Here is a 20,662-nt window from a genome sequence, read left to right as displayed (position 1 = left end):
AGGGGAGCAGCAGGCAGAGGGAGAAGCAGGGTCCCAGTTGAGCAAGGAGCCTGATGTGGGAATCCACATCTGAGATGGGGCCCAAGAATGTGTGTTTCCAGCCCATTCCCAGGTGCCGATCTCGTGCTGCTGCTCGGGGGCCTCGCCCTCTGACTAGCACACCTGTAACTCCTTGTCCTCACAGAGTGGGGGACCCGGGTTCCTCTCTGCCGCTCACCCGCGGCCTGATGCCGGACGCTCTCCTGACCCCTCCCAGCCTAAGCTGCTTTTCCTGTTCCACGGAGTGCTACTAACTTCATCGTGAGAACACGAAGACGTTTCGAAACGCCAAGCACCTCCCCCAAGCCCGGCCACAGAATATACTCTTCAAATTGGGGTCCGCAGACCAGCAGCACCGGAATCCCCTGCGAGCTTGGCCAAACGGCGGTGTCTGGTCCCACCCCAGACCGGTGCAGCAGAATCTGCAGCCTCACGACACCCTCAGGTGAGAGCTATGAGTGTTAAAGTCAGAGGAAAGTTCCACAAGGCCATGGCCCTCATTCCCCAGGGCCAGCTGAGGGTACTGAAGCCCCGAGAATGGGGGTTTCTAGCCCCAGATCGGACATCGGAAGCTTGAACCCCGAAATCGAACCCCAGTGTCCCCACTCTCTCTGATTCCAGCCGCACCCTGAGGGTTTGACTCCCCTTCTGGGGCGGGGAAGGCTCACCCTGACTCTGGGCACACGTTTGCCCAGAACGCGCGTCCACAGTGAACTTGCCCCCTAACTTGGGGCTTCGCCAAGAAATAGATACAGCCTGAGAAGAGAGAAAGGTGATTGTTGGTTTTGGCTTTTTCACACTGAGGTTCTGCATGAATCCTTGTGGGCAGGAGAGGAGTAGGAAACAGAAGGGATGAAAGCAAAAGCCACACAGGGTATAAAGAGTCCCGCGGGGAAAGAAAGAGTCTGGGCTGCCAAGGAGAGTAACTCGCTCACAGGGGGAAACTGGGTTCTGTTAGAACACACGGTGCAGCCGAGTTCCCACCACACGTCAGCCCCCTCAATGTTCTGGTGTGGGATTCTTTGCGAACAAAGTGCTGTTTGGGAAATCATTACCATTTGTAGCTCTTTTATTGTGCCAGCCAAATGAATCCTTCCTGAACATTCTAATGAGCCCAACAATACGAAGTGACTTTAGCAGAGCTGGAAAGGCGGCGTTGCTTTTTTTTTGCATACTGATGAGTAACGACATCTGAAAAATAATCTGACAGGAAACAGAAAATAACCAAATTTATCAGATAATGAATACAATTCTGGAAACTGTCCCTCCCCCGTTAAGTGTATGGCTAATTTTGTCGTCGAACTTTCTCTTCGACACCTCTAGCGCTGTGACTGAAGGAATCTGCTTTCGTTTCGTGGGACCTCATGGACCCAGACTCCTTGTTGTTCCTTGAAGCTGAAGAAGGCTGCATGGACATAAATGACATAAATAAGCCGTCATCCCAAAAACCGTGGCTGCGAGATTTACACTGCCCATTAGAGTGGAGATCAATACAGCAATGCTCCCTTTATAGCTGGAAGAAGTTCAGAGATGGGAAGTGATTTATCCAAAGTCATGGCCAGTCCAGGCTGGGGATATGCTTAAAATTTAGCTCCCTAGTCTGAGGCCTTTTCATATAAAGCATAGACATAAAAATGCTGAGTTCCAAGGAAGAGCTAGATATCAAATATTGAGTTTTGATTTCTCTACCTAGCTAGATTTTCTCCTCCCTGACCGTTGAGTCCTGACATCTCCTGGATTTGGCGCCAGGGTCATGTCCGTGAAAATAGAAGCTTAACTTTGGGGAAAATGGATTTCAGCTAGACCTTAATCAAAAGCCCATTTGTGAAAATTAGGCTCCCAGTTCAAGACTGGGCAGAGTCGCTTTGGATGAACCCACAACTTAACTCACTTAATGAATGAGGGATCTCAGAAATTTGCCTCCTCTCACTCCAATCCCCAAATACACTTCGAGATTCAGTGCGATGGGAAAATCAAACATTGCCTGCCTCTAAGCAGGAGAGGATAGTGAAGGAGCAAGGGGGAATTTTCTGGAGGGGAAGTCCTGACCATTTTCACCGGGGTTTGGGTTAGGTGGTGTGGCACGCGATTGTCAAAACACTCCAAACGATACACGGAAGATTTGTGTGTTTCATTCTGTGTAAATGTTAGCTATCATCAATCCTTGGGTAGTGAAACAAACTCCCAGGGAAAATATTTGGGATGGTGATAGGGTTAAGAGCTAGAAGTATTGAATTTGTGTTTTTATCATCTGTCCTCATCCTCAACCAACCACAAAATACAAAAGTCTTTAGACCACGTCTTGGGGAGGGGGGGTGCGGCGTAGGTGAGTGAAAGTAAAAAGAAGCCAAAACCTGTATCTGAAGTACAGGATGCAAGTTCCCGGGGCGATCGTCCTTCTGCCGGCACTGCCAGGAAACCAGACCTTTGCCCTGAACAGAGCCTGCTTCCTTTAGTAGCCAATCCTTAGATAAAAGTAACCACTAGAGCTGGGGTGTGTGGAGGGTGGGGAAGCTGAAGACTGGCAGGAACTCCATCGTGAATCCCCTGGAGGAGACCCTGCGCTGGGGGGTGGGAACTGGGCATCTCCTGTTCTCCGATATCTTCCTCTAAGGAAATGTAGAAATGGGTCAAAAACTGGTAGGGAGGAGAGGCCCTCCTTCAGGATAAAATCCATTACGTTATGGGTTTGGGAGAAATTTAAAAAGCATGTGGGTAAAGAATAAATGTTACTAAGATTGTACTGTTTGAGGGTCTTCACCCTGATGTTCCCACTTTGAATATCACTCTCTTTCCCCAGCTTACCAATGTGGTGTGTTTCTTTTATTATTATGCAGATTTCAAGCATAGAAAATACAGAGAATAATATACAGAGAGTAGTGTATCCATGATCCAGTCTGGGAGCACTTGGCTGGCTTGGTCCATGGAAAATGCAACTCTTGATCTTGGGGTCCTGAGTTCGAGCCCCATGTTGGGCATAGAACCCACTTAAAAAAAGTGTATTTCCATGATCCAGTCTTGTCAGATTACTGTTTTTTTTTTTTTCTTTTTTAAAGATTTTCCTTTTAAGTAATGTCTACACCCAACATGGAGCTTGAACCTACCACCCCGGAGATCAAGGGTCACATGTTGCACTGACTGAGCCAACCAGGCCCCCCCCATTACTTCTTTTTCAAGATGGCAAGTGTGTTTTGCTTTGTGATCAGTGGTTATTAATAACTAAGTAGTTCAAATGAATCAGAGTTGTCCTCCTAGGAACACTTACCCTCTGGACTTTTTCCTCACCTTTATGTCATATGTACTTGGAAAGAGACGTTTGGACACAATAATTGGTAATTGGTTATCACTCCTCTTTTCCTAAACAGGTACATGTAACTGTATGAGTGACAGCTCTTAGCTTTTGTGATTTATAATTGATAGAGGTTTTTTTTTGTTTTTTGTTTTTTTACTTAATTGGACTTACTGTTAAAGTAATTGAGGCATATCTGCTTTTCTGTCTTTACAGGCTACAGTCTGGTTGCTTTATAATTATATATTTTTCTGCTTTATGGAGATGTAATTGACATTTAACAGTGTATGAGATTAAGGTATACAATGTGATGATTAATACACTTATATATCGTGCAGTGACTACCAGAGTAATGTTAGACACACCTGCATCACCTCACATAATTACTTTTTGTTGTTGTGGTAACACAAGAACACGTCTATTCTCTTAGCAACTTCCAAGTATGTAACGCAGGATTGTTAACTATAGTCCGCATGCTGTGCATTAGATCTCTAGAACTTATTCATCTTATTACTGTAAGTTCATACCCTTTGACCACCATCTCCCCATTTTCTGCACCCCCCGCTCCTGGGGTGCACCACCAATCTACTCTTTTTTTTTTTTTTTTTAAGATTTTTAAAATGTATTTCTTTGAAAGAGAAAGAAGAGCACACACACGAGTGAAGGGGCAGGGAAGGTGGGGAGAGGGAGAAGCAGACTCCCTGCTGAGCAGGGAGCCTAATGCCGTGCTCGATCCCAGGACCCCGGGATCATGACTTGAGCCGAAGGCAGATGTTTAACTGACTCAGCCACCCAGGTGTCCCACCAACTACTCCCTGTTTCTGAGTTTGACTTTTTAAGATTCCACATATAAGTGAGATCATAAAGTATTTGCTTTTCTCAGACATATTTCACTTAACGTGATGACCTCAAGGTCCATCCATGTTGTTGCAAATGGCAGGATTTCCTTCTTTCTCATGGCTAAATAATACTCCATTGGGCATTATATATCCATATGGATATATATATATATATATATATATATACACATACACATAATATAATATCCATTTAGAAACATCTTCTTTATCCATTCATCCATCCGGGGACACTTGAGTTGCTTCTATACCTTGGCTACTGTGAATAATGCTGGAATGAATGTAGAAGTTCAGATATCTCTTTGAGATCCTGATTTGATTTCCTTTGGATACGTACCCAGAAGTGGAATTGCTGCATCGTAAAGTAGTTCTATTTTTAATTTTGTGAGAAACCTCCATACTGTTTTCCACCATGGCTGCCCCAAGCGACACTCTCACCAAGAGTGCACAAGGGTCCCTTTTCCCCACAACCTCTCCAACACGTGTTATCGCTTGTCTTTTTGATACTAGCCATTCTATCAGGTGTGACTCGGTAGCTCATTGTGGTTTTGACTTGCATTTCCGTGAGAATGGGTGAGTGACATTGAGCATCTTTTCATGTGTCTGCCGGCCATCTGGATATCTTCTTTGGAAACATGTCTATACAGGTCTTCTCTTCATTTTTTTTTTTAAAGATTTTATTTATTTATTTGACAGACAGACACAAGTAGGCAGAGAGGCAGGCAGAGCGAGAGAGAGGAGGAAGCAGGCTCCCTGCTGAGCAGAGAGCCCGATGCAGATCTCGATCCCAGGACCCTGGGATCATGACCTGAGCCGAAGGCAGAGGCTTTAACCCACTGAGCCACCCGGGCGCCCCTTCTCTTCATTTTTTAAATTGGATTGTTTGGTTTCTGCTATTGAGTTGTATGAGTTCCTTATATATTTTGAATATTAACCTCCTGTTATAACACTATCAGTAATTTCAAAATTTTTTAAATGGAAATCTTTATTTATAACATAAATCAGTTCTCCAACTGGAGAGGACTGGTCTCGGGAGTCATTTAGTCTTAAGAATCATTGAGGATTCCAAAGAGCTCGTGTTTGCGTGGATTTTATCAATTGGTGTTAGTAGGTTAGAAATTGAAGTGGAGAAAAATTTTCAAATGTTTATTAATTTATATAAAATCACAATAACAAACCCAATATATGTTAACATAACACATTTTCATGAAAATAACTATTTTCTTAAGTAAAAAGTATATTAGGAAAATGGCATCATTATACATTTTATTTTCTTAAAGATTTTATTTATTTGACAGAGAGCAACACAGCAAGAGAGGGAACACAAGCAGGGGGAGTGGGAGAGGGAGAAGCAGGCTTCCTGCTGAGCAGGGACTCCATGCGGGGCTTAATCCCAGGTCTCCAGGATCATGACATGAGCTGAAGGCAGACGCTTAACGACTGAGCCACCCAGGCAACCCTCATTAAACATTTTTGCGATCTTTTTCATGTCTGCCTTAATAGAAGCAGCTTCTTCTTATTCAATAGATTCTTCTTCTTTTTAATTTTATTTATTTTGTGAGAGAGCACAAGATGGGGGAGGGTCAAAGGAAGAAACAGATACCCTGCTGAGCGGGGACCTTGATGCGGGACTCGATTCTGGAACTCTAGGATCATGACCTGAGCTGAAGGCCGTGGCTTAACCAACTGAGCCACCCTGGAGCCCCTGTATTCAATAGATTCTGAAACACTGTTTTGTTTGGAAAATATGGAGAAAACCCAGCCTCCCACAGATACGTATTTGGAAACAGGAATATATTAACAGCTTTTTCAGGTAGATGTGAATATTCTTCTTTGGTTCTGCACCAAACTGTGACGAGTCGTAGTTTCTTGAAGAAAATATGCATTATGAGATTTGAAACCATAATAACGATGTTTTTGTACTCTGTTACATTAAAATTCATTGGTTTTACATTTTGAATGAATATTTTACCCATGCATAATTTTGTAACATCATGTGTTGATCACAAGGGAAATATTGTTTCCCTGCATTATGCAGATCTTCCTTATACAGTATAAAATAAAATCACACTCATTAATACCACTGATCTCCTCAAAGAAGTCTTTATGTGACGGGAAGCTGTCAAGCCCATGGGGGCGCATTCAAGTTTTCTAAAATTGTCATTGTCCCTTGAAAAGTCAAGCTCAATCTCAAATTTTATTACTGGCAGCAAATACCGTCGATTGTTTTCCTCAAACTGACAAGCAATCTTGTTCATTTTTGAGAAAATGTCCACCTAATCCTCAACTCTGTAAAAATCCCTGGTTGTCAATTAGCCTTTTCGGTTAAAACAGTATCATGTGAAAACAGCGGCTAGTTTACCTGGCAACTCAAAGATTGGCACTTTAAACAGTCAGTAAGTGCTTTTCTTTTCTTTCCTCTTAAGATTTTATTTATTTGAGAGAGCGTGAGAGTGAGTGAGGGAGAGTGTGAGCGGGGCGAGGGGCAGAGGGGGAAGCAGTTTTCCCACTGAGAAGGGAGTCCGCCTGACACAGGACTCAATCCGGGGACTCCAGGACCATGACCTGAGCTGAAGGCAGATGCTTAACCGACTGAGCCACCCACGTACCCCCAGTCACTGAGTGCTTTCTCTTGAGACAATATACAAACATTGGTAGGCTGCAAAAAAGATTTAGACATACTTCTCACTTTGTCACACAGAATTTAAGAAGGTGTGTACTCAGGGATTGAAAGGTAGTAAAAGTAATAATTTTACTGGCATTTGTGTTTTCTGCAAGTGTGTGGTGGTGAAGAACACATCCCCCGCTAATACAGCATGGCGCCAATGCCTTGGTTCAAGTTCAGGTGCCAACAGCTTTCCTCTCCACTGCTTTGTAGCACTAGTGCAAATATCAACATGGTGAGAAAGACAAATAACATCTTTGGGGCATTAGGAGAATAGTTTTGACTTCACAGAACCCTTGAAAGTGTTTTGAGGACCGCCCTCCCCCGCCCAGGTATCTGGGGACTACACTTTGAGATCTACTTGTAAAGGCTCCCAATACTTTTTATCTCCTTTAGGTAAATTTAGTGTCAGAATTTTACATATTTAGCACTACAGATGAATTTAGCATTCTTTTATTCAGGAATTACATGCGTATATACACCAGAATGTGCTGGCAATACAATGGTGAGCAGAAACAACGTCTTTGCCCTTATGGAATTTCTATTCTAGTGTGTGAGACAAACTGTAATCCAATCATCAGTTAACTGTAAATGGATAATTGTCATAAGTGCCATGAGAACCACAGTAGGGGCAGGTGGCTTCATCTGTGGGTGGGAGGTTAAGATATAGTGTTCCTGAGGACCTATGTTTGCCTTAAAACCTCAAGGGCCCATAGGTATGAGTATGTGGAGGAGGTGGTGATAGTGTTCCAGGCAGCAGGACCAGCATGTGCAAAGGTCCTGAGGCAGGAGGGAGTTTGGCGTGTTGCAGAAATGGAAAACAGCTCTGAAAAGCAGAGAAGCTGATGGGAGATAATGCCAGAATGGAACGTAGACATGAGAATATTTCATAGTCTCCACTAACATTTTGGCTTTTATGCAGAGAACAGAGAGGTGCCGTTGAAGTGTTTCTAGAAATGGTGGCTTGATCAACTTGGCAGTATGAAAAGATTACATAGGCAGCAGTGTGGAGAATCAATGGATGATGTTGGGGGGTTGGGCAGATGAATGCAGGGAATCATTTTTCAGATGGGGAGGCTTAGAAATGCTGATGTTTGCCAAAAATCGCAGAACTCCCAATCTTAAAAACTAGAATTTCCACAGTTTTTATTTTTCAGCTTCATTGAGGTATAATTGACAAACAAAAAATGTAATATATTTAATTGCACTATTTTGTTTCTTCAAGCAACTGAATGATATTTCTGGTATAGAAGCTTCTATGTTTGGGGAGAGGGTGCAGTCATGGACACCTGTGGGATTCTATGGACAACTAAAACCTTCTCCCTAGCCAAGTTCACGTTTGGACACACACAAAACTGACACGTTTCTAGAGGTTTTCAGGTCTTTTGAAACCCATCCAGAGATTGCCCAAGACCATTTGAAACCCAAGATTAACAAGGCTGATTCTAGGCCCTTTCAAAGCTATCAGTGGTGTTAAGTCTGGTCACTGGTGGGTTTTTTTAAACAATCCTCGAAAATACCAACCACTTTAGATTTCCGCATTAAAAATGGGCTCCTCTTCATGGAATTACCATGTAACCCAGCAATTCCACCTCTAGGTATGTGTTCAAAAGAACTGAAAACAGGTGTTTAAACAAAAACCTGTACACGCATGTTCACAGCAGCACTATTCAGAATAGCCAAAAAGTGGAAACTACCAAAGTGTCTTTCAATGGATGAACAGATAAACAATCTGTGGTCCTAGTCCTACAATGGAAGTATTTGGCAGTAAAAGGGCATGAGGTCCTGCTGCATGGTACAACATGGATGAGCCTTGAAAAGATTATATTGCAAACATGTCTATCCAGTTTATGTATATATATATAAAGATAGAAAAGGCCACACGTTGTGTGATTCCATTGATATGACACGTCCAGAATAAGTAAATCCATAGATAGGCAGAGAGTAAATGGTGGTTGTCTGCGACTGGGGAGGGAGCAAAGGGAATGGCTGCTTCATGGATCCAGGGTTTCTGTGGTGATGAAAATGCTCTGGAATTAGATAGAGGTGATGGTTGGACAACATTGTAAATGTACCAAAAGCCATGAAGTAGACAGTAATCGCTGGGCTTTTTAAAGACTTTAAACCCAAAGCACCGTTCTTTGTATTTTATCTCTTTGGCCTCTTTCCTGAGTTGCTCTGGGTCAGCTCTTCCTGCCTTGTTGACTTCAGCAGTGGTTCTCAAACGTGGGGGCAGGGAAGGGAGAGGGTGGATCGTTAGGACTCCTAGGGGACATTCCGTGATATCTGGAGACACTTTGGCTGCCGAGACCTAATGCTATCCAGTAGATAGAGGCCAGGGGTGTTAAATATCCTGCAATGCACCAGACAGCCCTCATAACAAAGAACTCTCTGACCCCAAATGTCAATAGTGCTAAGGCTGAGAAACTCAGGACTTTAGTATTGATACCCTATAATTGAAAATGCCAATAACTACTTCCTGTGGGTGTTCTTAGGGATACAGCTCCCATTCTCCGGGTCTCTAGGGCTTGGGATGCCAACGGCTGGAACAGCCCCAAGGAGGGGTTTTAGAACTCTATAGGGAAATCAAAGACCTCACCCTTGTTACTTATGGATCCCACAAAGGCTATATCCTGGGGACATCATGGAGCTAGAAAATTGAAGTTAACCCTTCCATGTCCGGCCACATGGTATCTGCATACTAACCACCTGGCAAAGATGAGTGGATAAAGAAGAAGCATGTTTTCCACAGCGTAAGAACAACATGATCTATAAAAGGAAAGAAATGAGTATATTATCATTTTTCTTTATCGTTTCAATTATTCTTGCTCAGAATTGCATTGTCAGTGATTTCATTCTGAACCAAGGTTTATTTATTGATTTTTTTTATTAGACTACTTACAGAAGGTTGGTCCTTTTATCTTACAAGGGAAACACTGGATATATGGAACAGTTTCATTCTCCTTAATATTATTCGAATATCGGTAAAAACAAATGCTTTTAAAATAGGCATGGTCTTGAATGAAAATCAGATCCTCCATTTTAAACATCTTGTCCCTGCCTTTCTTGAAGGGAGCAAACCCAGACTGCATAAAACAGCAACAGATTCTTAAATATTCGCCTTATTATTTCGCAGAGAGATGACATTTCAAAACACCCTTAACCTTACTTACTCATATTACTTTAGAAAATACCTTAGGGAAAACCTTCAGTAATTATTTACCTGCTGGAAATTTACTCTCTGAAAAATTATGCTCGTCCTCTCCCTAGCTGCCGAAAAATGTCACAACTAGGAGATATCATGTTGAGCACATTGTTTGACAATTTGAGGGTCACACGGAGGAGGGGCTTCATTATGGCTCCTCTCTAATGGGTTTGCCAAATGTATCTGTACCTGCCCCTGCAGTGATAAACTTTCCAACAGTGGCCATCCAGAATAAATGGAAAAATCAGGTTCGAGGACAAGGAGCACTTGCTTATGTGAATTCACTCATACTGAAAATGCCAGGAAGTCAAATTCACATTTTTCTTCATCTAGGGGTCTGGCCAACCCTTTCTAATAACAGTGCACACTTCCGTGAGGCCACAGAGGCCAGGACTTCATATGTTTGTGATCGGAAGACCATTGCTACAATAGGAAGTGACATATTTGAAAGAAATTAACAAATACACAGGAGGGTGAGTGTGAGTTTCTTAGCATAGAAATGGATTCTGTCCTCAAATGGTTGCATGGAAACATCTGTTTCAAACCATTCTGAACTAGGAAGAATGTGGGGACCAACCATATCGTTTGCCTGGAAAACGCTTACCTCACCCTCTTGACCCAAGGGATAGTGTCTGGACAGGGGAGGAAACAGAAGTGGCCTTGGAATCACATCCTTTTCAAAACAAAACAAAACAAAAACCATGTCCGTATGCTTTTTTGAAGGGTTTCTTCACAGCGTAAAATTCCCCAAATATCCTCTTTGTGTTTATTTTTCTAACCCCTTACACAGTTTCCCCATGGTTAGTATCTTTCATGACTGTGGCATATTTGTCAAAGCAGGGAAACTGAAATTGGAGCATTATAATTTAACTAAGCCCCAGACTTTATTTGAATTTCACTAGTTTCTCCGTACTGTCCTCTTTCTGTTCTAGGATCCCATCCAGGACTCTATACTGCATTTAGTCATTATTTCACCTACTCTTCCTTCTTGGCTTTTGATGACTCTCTCTTCTTTTGCCTGAGACTATAAGCTTCAAAATGGGCTCTTAAGAAGACCTTCTAAACATACCAGGGCCAACTTTTCAATTACGTCTATTGTAAGGGAGAAAAAAAAAAAAAAACTTTTCCTCTACCTTCTCAGTTCTGCAGTTAGGTTCCTGGAAATTAAACTGACAAGAGACAGGTCAACAAGAGAAAAACTGAGTTTACTAACATGAGCAGAGTGCATAAGTGTGGAAGAAATTCAGTGAAAACTCGAAGCGATGGTTAGAACTTGAGCTGTTATGGCATCTTCACAAGAGCAATAGATTTGCAGAGAAGTGACAAGACAAAAGGAAAAAAGGCTTAGGCTTTTAGGGTTGACAAGCCATGGTAAAGTAAATATATGGGTGGGGGGGGACTAATGGGAGATAATGGTTAGCTAGTGAAGTTTGTTATGGATAGATCCCTCTCATCTCCGGGCTACTAAGAGGCTAGCTTTGTCCCTGGTGTTTGGGAGTCTAAGAACTGTCCTTCTCTTCATGGTACAAGAGAGAGACACCTATGCAAATGGAATTTTATGTTCTATTTTGAGGCAAATGGGGGGATGGCAGAGAGCTTTTTCTGGCATCTGCTGTTTCTCAATTTTCTTCAGCTCAAAATCTTCTGCCAAAATAGTTTATTTGCAGGTGGCACATTCTCATCCCCCACACTATAATTCAAAATACAAATAAACCAAAAACCAGCACCAACAACAAAAAATTTTTAAAACCCAATCAGAAAAACACAGGAAAATTTTAAAATTCAGCCAAAAAGCTCTCCTGGTGGCCATTTGGCCTACATAAAATCAGTCATCATCCGTTTAATGAATTTATTTTCTATGATTTTAGTGCCTGTTTTGACATAACTCAGCATATAGCTGGATCTATCTCATGAGTCAGAACAAAAGGTCATCAGGCAATAGGAAGGACTTGACGAGGCAAGGAAGGTATTAGAAACTAGACTTCTGGACTGGGAAAGGACAGAAGTTTGGACCAGACCACGCCTAACCATATGAGGGGAAGTGCAGACAGCTGGACTATAGAACATCCGGGAGACCCCAGACAGGCAGCATCAGAAATTGGAGCAAATAAGAGGAGCATGAGGGTTGGCAAGGCATTAGGAAAGGTGGGCAGGCAGATGGACTAGCAGTGAGGGCCAGACAAGGTTAGGTGATGTGCCAGAGCCTGTCAGCCATGAGCAGGAGGTTGACCAGAAAGAGCAAAAAGGACATCAGCCTGGGCTCAGGCTGCCTGTGAATCAGAGGCAGGATCCTGGTTTGAGATCTCAGAGCTTAGGTTCTGAGTTGTATCTCTGGCAGGGTTTGACCATGCAGGGACTACCCAGAAGCAAGATACCCAGGATAGCGAGGTAGAGGGGTGAGCGCAGGAATCCCAGCATTAGAATTAGGGCAAGGTAAGAGCAAGATCAGAACACAGGTTAACCTGAGATTGTATTAACTTCCCTGCCCAACAAAAGATACTAAACTCCCCCTGAATAGGAAAAAAGAAGTCATCACTAACTATGATTCAGAGTTTCAACCCTGGCGCCCATGAGACTTTGGATGGGATAGCTCTTTGATGCAGGAGACTGTCCAGTGCCTTTGTAGAATGTTTATAGCATCCCTACTCTTGACACACTAGGTACCTATAGCGCCTCCTTCCCCTGCCAAGTTGGGATGCTCAAAAATGTCTCCAAATGTTGCCAAACAACTCCTGTTGAGAACCACTGCTCTAAATGAGCCTAACCCAGTAAGAGGCATCAAGTGGCCTCAATTTTAGTAGAAAAATGTCCGGGGGAAGAAAAACCAGGCCAGTTCTTAGAACCTAGAATGGGAATTAAGGGAAGTGATACCCCTAGAAAGGCAGTGTGGATACAATGGCTCCTTCATGGAGAGCCACCCCATAGGCAAGTGTTAGAAAATGTTGGTATTCAATGGAGGGAGTCTGGGACCATACATTGCCTTTCTCTGTATAAACAACATATACGGTAGAAGTGGGTATGTATTCACTGATTTGATGGGTCAAGTGAAATTGAGTTGTGCTGAAAGCAATGTTTGACACCTAAAGCCAGAAGAAATGAAAATTGCATTGTGTTTTCATACCATGAAAGCTGTCCTAGCCTTAAAATGCCTTTGTCCAATGAGGGACATATTTTACTGAATAATGCCCTTTTGCACTCTTATGTTTGTTTTTTTTTTCCAGTTGAGTCTTACAAAGACACTGCATAAAACTTTTTTATCCCCGAAAATAGCGGTCATTGAAGCGTTTTGGTGGACTTGTTACCACTTACAAACAGTTCTAGCCTAGATTTCTCTGATTTCCTGTGTGGTATTGAAGTTTGGGAATAAACTGGCAAAGAGCAATGATTTCCATATACTTTGCTGCTTAAATACACATGAATTTCTTAATTTCATGCCATGTTGTACCACTACACTGTGGTTGGCAGGTTCCAAAATGGCCCCCATGATCCCTACTTCCTGGTAGTTGATGTGGGAAACAAGGCAGAAGAAAAATTATTAAATTTCCTAACTACCTATAGCCCATTGACAAGTCCTTGAAACAGGCAGAGTACATTCCTCTTGGGACTCAGCTGCCTCGCTGTTAATACTTTGAGGAGGATAAAAGGCTCAAGCCACAGGATCCTGAGTCTACTTTAACATATAAAAATTCCTTTAGAAACTTCCTTATGGGGCGCCTGGGTGGCTCAGTGGGTTAAAGCCTCTGCCTTTGGCTCAGGTCATGATCCCAGAGTCCTGCGATTGAGCTCCGTGTCGGGCTGTCTGCTCAGCGGGGAGCCTGGTTCCTCCTCTCTCTCTCTCTGCCTGCCTCTCGGCCTACTTGTGATCTCTGTCAAATAAATAAATAAAACCTTTTAAAAAAAGAAAAGAAAAGAAACTTCCTTTATCTCTACCCCCCAAGATACATGTTGGCAATCATCCCCCAAGCATATGACTTACTGATACACGTCTGAAGGGTCTCATGACTGGGTTTGTACTAAACAGTAATTAACGACCTTTCCCCCACAATAGCTAGCCCCCTCAGGATCCTGGAAATCTTGTTTTTAAAATACCTGGGAAGTTCACGCTCTCCCTGACCCCCTCCCAACCTGAAAGTATATAATGGGCCATTCCTTATGACCTCAGGGCAGCTCTTTTCTACCCATGGGTCCTGTCCCGGTGCTTTAATAAAACCACCTTTTTGCACCAAAGATGCCTCAAGAATTCTTTCTTGGCTATGGGCTTTGAACCCTAACGTCTCTCCTACATCAGTAGTCGTACCTTGTGTAGTCCCCTCCCTTTGCGTGGCAGCCGGACCTAGTGATGTCCTCTTGGCAAATAGAATATGGAGCAAACGATAGGATATGGCTTCCAAGATTAAGTTCTAAAGATCATCACTTCAACTTTGCTTTTTTTCTGGCTCTTCTTGCTTGCTTCCCTGATGGAGCCAGATGTCATGTTGCAAACTGGCCTACGGAGAGACCTGTGAGACAAAGAACAAAGAAAGACCTCTGGCCAAAACCCAGCAAGGAACTGAGGCCTTCAGTCTCACAGTACATAAGGAACCGAATCATGCCCACAAGCTCCTGAGCCTTGAGATAACGATAGCTCCTAGCCAACACCTTGAGCACAGCTTGCGAGGGACCCAGCTGAGCCACTCCCAGATTCCTGACCTGCAGAAAGTGTAAAATCATAACCATGGTTATTTTTACTTGTTATATTTTAGGATGATTTGTTTACGCAGCAATAGATGACTAACACGTACACTAAGGTCAGTCTGCACTCAGATCGGTGGCCTGTTCTTGTGTCGTCCGATGTGGCAACACACAGCTAGGAAGGCAAAGCAGTGAAACTTGAACTCCAGCTCCTGGCGGGTAGTGAGGGGGTCCTGAGGTAGGAGGACAGCAACTGACCATGACACACAGAGTTTAAGGGTGCTAATGAAAGAGAAGCTACCTGTTACGTGGAAACAAGAAGTCTGTCATTTGTGGCCATAAGACAAAAAGACCCGAGTGTATTGAATCTGCCCAAAAGGGCAAAGTGGGAGGAAACAGAAAAGCAAAGAGGAGCTCTGTGAATACCAGGCAAAGTCTGCACTACTCAGTGGGGAAGGGGCTCCAGAAAGAAGCAGATCCGGGCTTTGAGGAGCACCAAGGAGTCCCGGAAGAAAATGATGGCGGTTTTAGGGGAAATGTGAAGCATGTTTAAAAATAGATTTCTAAAATGTGATGCGTGATAAGAAGTGAAACATCCCTAACAACCACATGCCTCACGAAAGAAGAGGCCCCAGCCTCCCAGCCCTCTAGGTGACTAAACTATATGGGATTTTCTGGACAATTCCATAGGCCCAACAGACAAGAAAGGAAGGAGAGAGGGATGTGATAGTGCATTCTTTGTAACTGGACAAAAACACTTTCAGGCAATAATAATAATAATGCCCTGAAACACTTTCTAGTTTCTTGAAACTTCATGTTTTGCAGCTGAGGAAACGAAGCCCTTGTGACGAGGCGTGTAGCTGGCGGAGCCAGTGGAAACCCAGGACGCTTGATGCTGCAGCGTGACCTTTACCTACTGGTGCTGTTGGCAGCTGTAACCACCGTGCAGCACAAAGTACGAGCAATTTGAACAGGATGGCCCTTGAGCTGAGCTATCCTGGGGACCCTTGCTGGGCCATGGCGGCCGGATTGCGGGAGGCTAGTGTGGTGACCGTGGAAGGAGGGGACCCCGCGATTGTTCAGGGCACTGTTGATTGAGTATATGTTTATATTCCAACTGGTCCTGCAGTTCTGTCCTTTGGTACTTAAGTGTCCCATCAGATGTACCAGTTCTTGTGGGCTGAAAGCAACTTTGTTCCCAGCGAGTCTGGTCCCAGGCCTCCTTTCTGCAAGGTCCTGTCTCCACTTGTCACACAAAACCTGGACGTTTATTTCCAGCACAAACTGACTAAAAGTGAAGGAGAAACCAGATTGTCTGTTCCCTCGAGCATTTGTAGACAGACAACTTTTAAATAGAAGCGCACACATGGGATTCTGAAAGCTTCGCTGGCACAGTGAGTTCTGGTAGGAGATTCCTCTAGAAAGAGAAACTTGAGCTACCGTCTTGTGTAAAGGGATGGGGGTGGGATTTGACTGTTTAGGGAAAAGCTGGTCTCTTCGTCTCATGTAAAATCACAGGACCGTGGTGTAAATTTAAGGTAGTCATAGAGTTGCCCTTCTCCGGCCTGGCTGGTTCATTTATGCTGAATGCAGATTTGAGGAAGAAAGCCGTATATGTGGCCTTAGGCTGGAGGACGCCACTGACCATGGAATGTAGAGAAGTGCTTCTCCACCCTAGAGTCACCCTCCAGAGATTTTGGTAATCAATCCACAGTGTGGCCTGTCAATGAGATTAAAATCTCCCCTGATGATTGCCACGTGCAACCCAAGGAGGGGATCACTGATCTAGAAGGGTGGTAGGACGTTTGTAGGCACCACAGCTTGGATGCAGTTCTACTTTTGCCACTTATGAGTTGGACCGAGTAAATGACCAGATTAACCTAGTTCATTTTCCCCATAAGCCCCATAGATGTTGGGCCAGCTTTCCCCTTCTGATGCGCAGAGGGAACTGAGTTCTGGTCTTCGTGACTCGCTCTGTTTTTATTTCCCCTGTTTGCACTTGAGGGGAGAATTCATGCTTTAACTTCTTCTCCACGCTTCTGTTTTATCGTCCTAGAAGTGAGAATAGTCTCTATTTGACAGGGCGGGCACTCAGGGATTGGTAGCAACAAGTTTCGTCGCTGGTCATCCAGGGATGTAGCTAATGAACCTGTAGGGACGCGGTTGGAGCAGCATTCGGTGGCGAAAACTTGCAGAACCGGGAACAGTAGCAAGGGCGGGAAGCCCCATTGCCTGGGGCGTTCTAGCATGGCTGTGCTAGATGCAGCAGAGGGACCCAGCGAGAGAGTTAGGGAAGCCCGGACCCCTCTGTGTACGAAGCTTCCTATAGAATTGTAATATGACAGAGCACAAACCTTCCTGCGCAGGTATATGCACGAATACTTCCACAATCACGGCATTATACAAGGGAAGATGGAATCATTGTAAGTCTCCTATGTTTCCATGCACACCGGAGTCCTACCCGTCCTTAACGTTGCTCCATGTTGGGATTTTCTGGGGCCATTTTCCACATAGCGCCATATACCATTTCTCAAACTTCAGTGCACATGCCAGTCACCCAGGGCTCCTCGTAAAATGCAGATTCTGATTCAGCGATCTGGGCAGGGTCTGAGAGTCTGCATTTCTGTTTTTTCAGCATCTCAGTGATGCTGATGCCTCTTCTATGAAGAAGAAATCAAGCACTCTTTCAGTTGCTCCGTCTCAAGGGATACATTTGGCCATCAAACATTGCCCGTTGCCATCTTTCTCTGGTGTCTTGGCCTCTGTTTAGGGGTGCCAGATGAAATATGTATGTCCTAAACATACTTAGCTGAAAGTTAGCCCTCGCTTGTCTGAAATTCATACATAACAGGGCTTCCGGCTAAATCTGGCTACGCGAAACCCCACTAGCCTCTTCCCCCTTGTAATCAGCTGCCTCTTATCTGCTGGGGCAGTGGGAGTTGAAAACCAGAGCTTGAAATGAGAGCTGCCAAGTCTAAGAAGTTCTCGATTTTCCTCCCTGTCTACACTTGCTTCCCCATAGCATCACACCAGCTCCAATCTGACCAAATCTGTTTCCCCAACTCCTCCCTCCTGAATTCTGAGTCTCTGACACCCAATTGCCCCCTCGTGGTCTCTGCCAGATGATCTAGCAGGATCTCAAAACTAATGGGCTCATAGCAGGACTTCTTGGCCCACCTTCTCCCTGGCCCTGCCTGGGTCCCGCCAGTCTCTCCTCTCACAGCCCACTTCCCCGTGCGCTGTGGCACTGAGGGCCAGCAACCTCAGAGCCATCTGGAGTCCTCTTTTCCACACATCCCATTTGCAGTCCATCGACTGGCCCTGGTGGCTCTCTCAGAACATTCCTCCAACCCATCCGCTCCTCTGTTGAAAAATGAAATTCAGCTGAGGAAATTTTAAAGACCCTATTGACTTTATTCACGGATATTCATGACTTATTGAATAAGCAGCATCCGTTCTAGCAAATAGAATGGACCTCTGAGAGCTGCACAGTATGAAAGAACTCTCGTAGGCAGAAGGGGGCGGGACAAGGAAGTTCCTTTGGGGGACGGCAGGGGTCCGTCAGGTCTGTGATCTCCTCAGTGCTGGCCCGGTTATTCCAGGTTGACCTGCTTGAGATCCCATTCCCCGGACAGGCTGAAACTGGCAGTAAGCCAAGTGATAACATCTCCATTTGGTGACGTGGGCTTCACACAAGTGACTCCATTTGGGGCCTGCTGTCCCCCTTGGACCACCTCTCATTCCTACTGCTAAAATCCCTACCTAGGCAATCAGCCCTTCTTGCCTGGACTAGAGCGTGGATTTAGCTGGTCTAGAATCTCTTGGCGTCCCCTTTCCTCCCAGTTCCCACAGAGCAAATCTCTCCCTCACCTCCTCCATCGCCAAGGCCCCGCAGCGCCTCTGGTTGGAATTATTGGCTAGAAGCTGGTAAGTCCGCCAACAGAGATTCTGAACTGGGGGTGATTTTGCACCGCATCCCACCCCCCATCCCCCTGCGGGGCAATGTTTAGAGACAGTTTGGGCTATTTTCACTAGGGGCATCACTGGTATCTAGGGGATGGAGACCAGGGATGCTGCTGGGACAGCCCACGGATGCCAAACAATGTCCAGTCCCAAATGTCAGTCGTCAAGAGATGGGTACAGCCCGCCGTCCAGAGAATTTGCAGAGAACAAAGGCCTCTGATTTTTTCTCCCCAAGCTGTTAGCCTTAAATGAAACAAGAAAAGTTCCTGTCTCTTTAGAATTAAAGGATGATGTAGGGAAAGTGTCTTGATCTCTCACAAAAACCATGAAAATTTTTTTCTTCCATTGAAACATCTTTGTGACGACATTTCAACAAATTAACAAGGGCAGCTTCAAAATGTGTGTTTCCTCCACCTTAAAAAAAAATGTGAAAACAACTGTTCTTTTCTACTTCATTAAGCTAGACAGACTTGCGATAAGGCCAGCCTTTCCCGCTACTGAGTAATCCCACAGCGTATGAATAAAGCCACCAAAGAACTAATAGTTGCTAATGATCTCCCTCCACTAGCTTTCCTGTTAGCCATTTTTAACTCTGGGTTTCCCCTGCTGGGCAGGAAGCACTCTATGGTGTGGTTTACCAGAGAAGCCCCTCTAATCCCCTTTCACTTGATAGGCAAAATCCAAACCTATCTTTGTCTGACAGGTCTCAGGAGCCCCACAGTGACAAATAGGCAAGGCAACATGGCAGCCGTCCGGGGGGAAGATGGCGATGCAGAGGACTCCATGAGAGACACAAAATGGATGTTTTTAGGAATCAGGTATTTAGCAGTTTAGGATGGTGAAGGAGTTCTCAACTCTGGCTGTGTGTTAGTTTCAGATTCAGTTGGCCTGGGAAAGGCCCAGGGCATTGGGATACTTTTTAAAGTTTCCTAAGTGATGCTAGTGGACACTGAGGGCTGAGAAGTACCGCCCTAGACCAGGATTTCTCTACCATAGTGCCGATGATGTTTTGGGCCAGATCCTTCTGTGCTGGGGGAGAGGCTGTCCTGTGTGCTGTAAGATGTTTAGCAGCAACTCTGGGCTCTACCAACAGGAGGCCAGTAACATCCCCTCTTCCTGTGGTGACAAGCAAAAATGTCTCCAGATATTGCCAGATGTCAAATGTCCCCTGAGGGACAAAATCGTCCCCCCGCTCCATCCCCCACCTCACGAATCACTGTCTTGGACACTGTGTGCAGAACGTAGCTCACTGATGACCACACGGATGGTGTGGTTCGAGGAGTGGAGGTGGGGGGAGGTTCCGTTCTCCAAAATAAAAATCTAAGGAATGAAAGAACTGTTCACTGTCCCATCCTCAGCTTCAAGGTGGGATCAGTGGTGCCTTCCATAACTCTACGCTGAAATACCTTTTCTCCCCATTGCAGACATACCGACTGTGTTGGCCCTATAATACATTGGTCTATATATTGAATATACAAATCCAAAATCAAGATTGTTTATATAACATTAGAGATCTATCTCTGAGAGAAAAAGAGGACCATGCATTCCCTCTCTAATGGAGTCACTTGTTCCCATAGGAAGCCACCTCGCCTCCATTCCCTGCTGCTCCCGGGATAACTTTCCCCTTTGGGGACTCCAACATCGCGGCCTCCAGCCACCAGTCACACATGCCTTGGTAGACTTCAGCTTAAATGAATATGAAGGAGATAAAAGTAGAAATTCAGTTTCTCAGTCACACAAGCCATATTTCAGTGCTCAGGAGTCAGGCACAGCTAGTGGCTACAATATTTTAATGCCGCCGGAGAACATTCTGGCCATGGCAGGGAGTTCTGTAGGACAGCCCTGTTCAACTGGAGAGCTCTGGTGACATTCTCACGATTACCTGCCTCTGCTAGCACCTCACTGCTTCTTGGACCAGATTAGTGTGACATTTAAGATGGTTCACGACATAACCCCAGCTGTCCCTTCCAGAG

General features: G+C 44.6%; 1 pseudogene; it reads right to left on the bottom strand.

Moving 5' to 3' along the window:
* Positions 1 to 257: 257 nt before the first annotated feature.
* Positions 258 to 20,662, bottom strand: part of LOC111157106 — a 33,180-nt pseudogene continuing 12,775 nt past the window's right edge.

The sequence above is a fragment of the Enhydra lutris genome, unplaced genomic scaffold (genome assembly GCF_002288905.1).
Source record: "Enhydra lutris kenyoni isolate GAN:26980312 unplaced genomic scaffold, ASM228890v2 scaffoldscaffold52, whole genome shotgun sequence".
Lineage (NCBI taxonomy): Eukaryota > Metazoa > Chordata > Mammalia > Carnivora > Mustelidae > Enhydra > Enhydra lutris.
The sequence above is the reverse complement of the archived record's forward strand: the minus strand, read 5'-3'. Positions and strand labels throughout refer to the sequence as shown.